A 6,568-nucleotide genomic window follows, 5' to 3' on the forward strand; every position below is an offset into this window, starting at 1 on the left:
TAGCTCTGAAGTCCTCTGCGCCAGGGAGAAGAATGAGCGATGAGAATCTGTCCCGAGGCCTGCACCTCCTTTGGGTCAGGACTGTCAGTGTCCCTTAGGCTCAAAGTCACAGGCTTTGGTTGACTGACCCTGCTCCATCCCATGCCCTCTCACTTTGCACCATTTACCTGTATCCTACTGAGCCGGTCAGGCCCCCTCCTCCAGGAAGCCTTCTTTGATCACTGCTCCCCCACCAGTCTATTGTCTGTTCGTCTTTGTCTTGTGTTGGGTGGTGGCCGGCACATCTGTTGGGGCATCATGTGTGTGCAAAGTGACCCATTTTCCTGGTCTTTATGTTCTTATCCCCGGTGTCATCTGAAAAGCTGCCTGGACTCTGAGCTGATGTCTCCATGGGTAACTCAGTTGCTAATCCTGCAACTCTGTGTGCAGGGAGCAGTTGGAATTCCTGCTCCCTGACAAGTGTCAGAGGCCCCGGCACATCCTCCCCAGCCCTCTCCTTTCCAGCTTTATCTATGCCCCTTGCGCCTTTGTTTTGTCAGACTGAGCATGACAGCGTCCTGGGTCGCCTTGGTCGCTGTGGCTTTTCTGAGTCCCAGCAGCACCTCTGGCCTCCCGTGGGTCTCTCCATGCACTACCACTTGGCTGGGGGCTGGCCACATGAAGCCTCAGCTGTGGGTCTGCGCAGGCTTCTTGCTGGGCTTGGGTTGTAGCTGGAGCCTCCTGTGTCCAGCTAGCCCCGGGTTGGGAAGCCCCCAGGAATGCCCCAGCTGCTGCGGTAAGTGGATAATGACCTGGAAACCGCAGCCTCAGAGGGGACAGTAGGATCACATGTGTTGACTCTTCTGGTCACCTCTGCCACCTGCATTCTGAAGAGCTAGGGATCGTCTGGGAACTGGGGACTGTGAGGATCTTGTCCCACTGCACTGTCCTCAGGGGCAGTCTGGGCAGAGCCTCTTCAGGTCTTCCAGCCTCTGGATCCAGGTGCTGGCTGAGCCAGGCTGTGTGTGCCAGGCTGGCGGGGTGGGGAGTCACTCCTGCTGCTCCGTGCAACCCAAGTGTAGCTAGGATTTAAAAATAACAGCCTTTGCTGTGTTAAAGAGCCCCAAAGAAGTCCAAGACAGTAATCTGTAGGGTGGTGGTAAGGGTTAACTGTGTTCCCCCAAAAGGATATGTTCAAGTCCTAACCCTCAGTGCATCAGAATGTGACATGATGTGGGACTAGGATCATTGCAGGTGTTATTAGTTAAGATGAGGTCGTGGTGGAGTAGGGTGGGCCCGTAGTCTAATCTGACTGGTGTGCTTGTAAGAACACAGCCATGTGAAGACACAGACACTAAGGAAGATGCCAGGCGACCACATAGGCAGAGACTGGCTGTGCAGCCGCAAGCCAATGAATGCCTGAGTGGCTGGCAAGGCACCAGAAGCTAGGAGCAGAAAAGGAAGGACTGCTAGGGTTGCAGAGGGAGCACGGCCCTGCTGAAACCTGGATTTTGGGCTTGTAGCCCCCAGAACTGTGAGACAATCTGTTTACTTTTTTTTTTTTTTTTTTGAGACAGAGTTTTGCTCTGTCACCCAGTGCAATGGCGCTATCTCGGCTCACTGCAACCTCCACCTCCCAGGTTCAAGCGATTCTCCTGCCTCAGCCTCCTGAGTAGCTGGGATTACAAGCATGCTCCACCATGCCCGGCTAATATTGTATTTTTAGTAGAGACGGGGTTTCACCATGTTGTCCAGACTGGTCTCGAACTCCTGACTTCAGATGATCTACCCGCCTCGGCCTCCCAAAGTGCTGGGATTACAGGGGTGAGCCATCGTGCTGGGCGAGTTTCCATTGTTTTTTTTTTTTTTTTTTTTTTTTTTTTTTTTTTTTTTTTTTTGAGACAGAGTCTCGCTCTGTCGCCCAGGCTGGAGTGCAGTGGCGCGATCTCGGCTCACTGCAAGCTCCGCCTCCCGGGTTCACGCCATTCTCCTGCCTCAGCCTCCCGAGTAGCTGGGACTACAGGCGCCCACAACCGCGCCCGGCTAATTTTTTGTATTTTTAGTAGAGACGGGGTTTCACCGTGGTCTCGATCTCCTGACCTTGTGATCCGCCCGCCTCGGCCTCCCAAAGTGCTGGGATTACAGGCGTGAGCCACCGCGCCCGGCCTCCATTGTTTAAAGCCACTCAGTTTGTGGTACTTCATTATGGCAGCCCTGGGACACTAAGACAGGAACCAAATGACTTTCGGTCACAGTGAGTCTTAAGGATGAGTGAGTGAATGAGCCAGACACGATCACTCACAAATGCAGCCATCACAGGCTGCAAATGCTTTCACATCTGTCACCCATAACCCCCGGAAGCACAGGTGACTGCTCCACTACGCAGATGAAGAACCCAGGGCTCCGAGAGCTGACTTCTGGCCTCACAATGGCATGACCACCTCCCCAGACTCTGGAAGTCCAGGTGCCTGCCTCTCCTTTGCAGATGTGCACAAAACACCGTGCCCTTGTGGGTGGGAACAAACCACTACTCTTGAGCCCAGTACCACCCAGGCACGGCAGGCATCATATCGTATCTCTTTTATAACCTGAGAAAGTAGGTATAGGCTGGGTATGGTGGCTCACGCCTCTAATCTTAACATTTTGGGAGACCGAGAAGGGTGGATCACCTCAGCTTAGGAGTTCAAGACCAGCCTGGCAACATGGCAAGACACCGTCAATACAAAAAATACAAAAATTAGCTGGGTGTGGTAGTTTGTGCCTGTAGTCCCAGCTACTTGGGAGGCTGAGCTGGAAGGATCTTTTGAGCCCAGGAGGCAGAGGTTGCAGTGAGCTGTGACCCCGACACTGCGCTCCAGCCTGGGCGACAGAGCGAGACCCTCTGTCTCTCTCTCTCTAAATAAATACTCTTAAAAAACAGTGAATAACAGAGCATTCTTACTCTGGGCCTGTAGAGTAAGAATAGTCAGTTTCAGCAGGGGACAGCAGTCCAGCCAGATAGGCTAGGGGGAGTGGGGCAGGGGACATGGGGTGTTGGGATGGCCTAGGTGGGGAGGGGGTTGGAGAATGCGGTTTTTTTTTTGGTTTCTTTTTTTTGGAGACAGAATCTCGCTCTGTCACCCAGGCTGGAGCGCAGTGGCACGATCACGGCTCACTACAGCCTTGACCTCCTGAACCTACGTGATTCTCCCACCTCAGCCTCCTGAGTAGCTGGGACCACAGGCGTATGCCACCACACCGGCAATTTTTTTTTTTTTTTTTGAGACTGAGTCTCGCCCTGTCATCCAGGCTGGAGTGCAGTGACATGATCTCGGCTCACTGCAACCTCCAGCTCTCAGATTGAAGCGATTCCCCTGCCTCAGCCTCCTGAGTAGCTGAGATTACAGGCATGCGCCATCACGCCCAGCTAATTTTGTATTTTTAGTAGAGACTGGGTTTCTCCATGTTGGTCAGGCTGGTCTCAAACTCCTGACCTCAGGTGATCCACCTCCCTTGGCCTCCCAAAGTGCTGGGATTACAGGTGTGAGCCACTGCGCCCAGCCACCTGGCTATTTTTTTTTTTTTTTTTTTTTGAGACGGAGTCTCGCTCTGTCGCCCAGGCTGGAGTGCAGTGGCCGGATCTCAGCTCACTGCAAGCTCCGCCTCCCGGGTTTACGCCATTCTCCGGCCTCAGCCTCCCGAGTAGCTGGGACTACAGGCGCCCGCCACCTCGCCCGGCTAGTTTTTTGTATTTCTTAATAGAGACGGGGTTTCACCGTGTTAGCCAGGATGGTCTCGATCTCCTGACCTCGTGATCCGCCCGTCTCGGCCTCCCAAAGTACTGGGATTACAGGCTTGAGCCACCGCGCCCGGCCACCTGGCTATTTTTTGTAGAGACAGGGTCTCTGTTGCCTAGGATGGTCTTGAACTTCAAGGCTCAGGGGATCCTCCCGCCTTGGCCTTGAGCACACCTAGACTTTCAAAAGGGAGGAGAACCTGCTTAGGCAGAAGCCCTGAGGCCGGAGACTGCAGGGTGTTCTGGAAACAAGTGGAGCCACTTGTGGGCCAATATCTGGTGGGCCAAGGACAATCCAGGACTTGTGGGGCCTGAAACATATTTTTAGAGGCCTTTTTTTAAGATAAATTTTTTTTTTTGAGACGGAGTCTCGCCCTGTCACCTAGGCTGGAGCGCAATGGCACACTATCTTGGCTCACTGCAAACTCCACCTCCTGGATTCAAGCGATTCTCCTGCCTCAGCCTCCCGAGTAGCTGGGATTATAGGCATGCACCACCACGCCTGGCTTTTTGTGTTTTTAGTAGAGACAGGGTTTATCCATGTTGGTCAGGCTGGTCTCAAATTCCTGGCCTTGGGTGATCCACCTGCCTCGGTCTCCCAAAGTGTTGGGATTATAGGCATGAGCCACTGCGCCCAGTCAAGAAAAATAATTTTTATTATTTTTTGAGATGGAGTTTTGCTCTGTTGCCTAGGCTGTAGTGCAATGGCACAATCTTGGCTTACTACAACCTCTGTTTCCCAGGTTCAAGCGAGTCTCCTGCCTCAGCCTCCTGAATACCTGGGATTATAGGTGCCCACCATCACGCCCAGCTAATTTTTTTTTTTTTTTTTTTTTTTGAGACAGTCTCGCTTTGTTGCCCAGGCTGGAGTGCTGTGGCATGATCTCAGCTCACTGCAACCTCTGCCTCCCAGGTTCAGGCGATTCTCCTGCCTCAGCCTCCCGAGTAGCTGGGACTACAGGTGCCAGCCACCACGCCTGGCTAATTTTTTGTATTTTTAGTAGAGACAGGGTTTCATCATGTTGGTCAGGCTGGTCTCGAACTCCCGACCTCAGGTGATTCCCTCACCTTGGCCTCCCAAAGTGCTGGGACTACAGGCATGAGCTACCACACCCAGCCTAATTTTTGTATTTTTAGTAGAGACAGGGGTCTCACCACGTTGGCCAGGCTGGTGTCAAACTCCTGACCTCAAGTGATCCACGTGCCTTGTCCTCCCAGAGTGTTGGGATTATAGGCGTGAGCCATTGACCCTGGCCTTCGTCTGCTGAGGGCCCCCAGGTGCCCTCCTTTCACTGGGACATTAGCCTGGATTATGCGAGCGACGCCGTGTAATCAGAGGGTCCTTCAAGAAGAGTCAAAGATGTGAGGACAAAGGTCACTGTGACCTGAGGACTCCACTTGCCTTTGCCAGCTTGGAAGATGAGGAAGGGGCCAGGAGCCAAGGAATGTGGTGGAAAGGGGTTCTCCCCCAGCGCCTCCAGGAAGGAAGGAAGACACTGAGACCTCCACATCTGACTGACAGAGCTTGGGATGATGAACGTGTGTTGTTCTCTCCGTGGCCATGGTCCTGTGTCACAGCAGCAACAGGCAACTGACACAGGTGGCCTGGGCAGACTGGGTTTGGGCAAGAGGGAGGGGCTCCAGGCCCATGAATGGGGGTGTCTCTGCCATCGGCAGCCCTGCCACTCCTGTGGCCCCAGGGCACCCTCCCAGCTTTCCAGACACAGCACTCAGGCGGAGGAGTCTACACCTGTTCAGGGCCTCGGCTGCCCAGACACTAAAGCTCCCAGCAGTCCAATGAGGTGAGCTCTTGTTTTTTTTTTGAGACGGAGTTTCACTCTTGTTGCCCAGGCTGGAGTGCGATGGCATGATCTTGGCTCACCACAACCTCCGCCTCCCAGGTTCAAGTGATTCTCCTGCCTCAGCTTCCCGAGTAGCTGGAACTACAGGCATGCGCCACCGTACCCAGCTGATTTTGTATTTTTAGTAGAGACAGGGTTTCTCCATGTTGGTCAGGCTGGTCTCGAACTCCCGAACTCAGGTTATCCACCCGCCTTGGCCTCCCAAAGCACTGGGTTTACAGGCATGAGCCACCACATCTGGTCGAGGTGAGTTGTTTTTTTGGGGGGTTTTTTGGGGACAGGGTCTTGCTCTGTTGCCCAGGCTGGAGTGCACAGTTGTGCAAACACAGCTCACTGTATCATCGACCTCCTGGGCCCAGGTGATGCTCTAGTCTCAGCTTCCCAAGCAGTTGGGCATGACACACTTGTGCCACCATGCCTGGCTAATTTTTGTATTTATTTATTTTTGTAGCGATGGGGTTTCGCCATGTTGCCCAGGCTAGGCTCAAGTGACCCTCCCGCCTTGGCCTCTCAAAGTGCTGGGATTACAGTAGTGAGCCACTGTGCCTGGCACTGTTATTCCCACGAAAGGTCACAGGTACCCATGGTCATGGCATTGTGCTGCCTTGCCAGGCAAAGACGATCGCACAGAGGACAAGCCACTCACTGTCATGGACACCCAAGGAGACGGCCCTGTTCCCACGACCACGCTGTCAAAGGGACAGGTGGCATACTCCTCCCGTCTCTGGAAACATTCATTGTGAACCTCAATCTCCCAGTGGTGCTCCTCCTGCAGGCCCAGGTCCTGGGTGGGCTCATAGTCCTTCAGGGGGGTCTGCTGCTGTCCTTTCCCTCCCAGGTAGGTGTTGACAGCAGGATCTGTGGGAAACAAATGGCCTCCTGCCAGGCCTGGAGCATGAGGTGCCCTCAGGAAGGGCATGAGCATCTGCAGTTACCCACCTTGGTCCCCAAA

General features: G+C 53.8%; 1 protein-coding gene across 1 annotated transcript in view; it reads right to left on the minus strand.

The window, feature by feature from the left end:
* Nucleotides 1–6,568, minus strand: part of SCYL1 (SCY1 like pseudokinase 1) — a 148,208-nt gene that overhangs the window by 121,171 nt on the left and 20,469 nt on the right. The window lies entirely within an intron of this gene.

Source organism: Macaca thibetana, chromosome 14 (assembly GCF_024542745.1).
Source record: "Macaca thibetana thibetana isolate TM-01 chromosome 14, ASM2454274v1, whole genome shotgun sequence".
NCBI lineage: Eukaryota > Metazoa > Chordata > Mammalia > Primates > Cercopithecidae > Macaca > Macaca thibetana.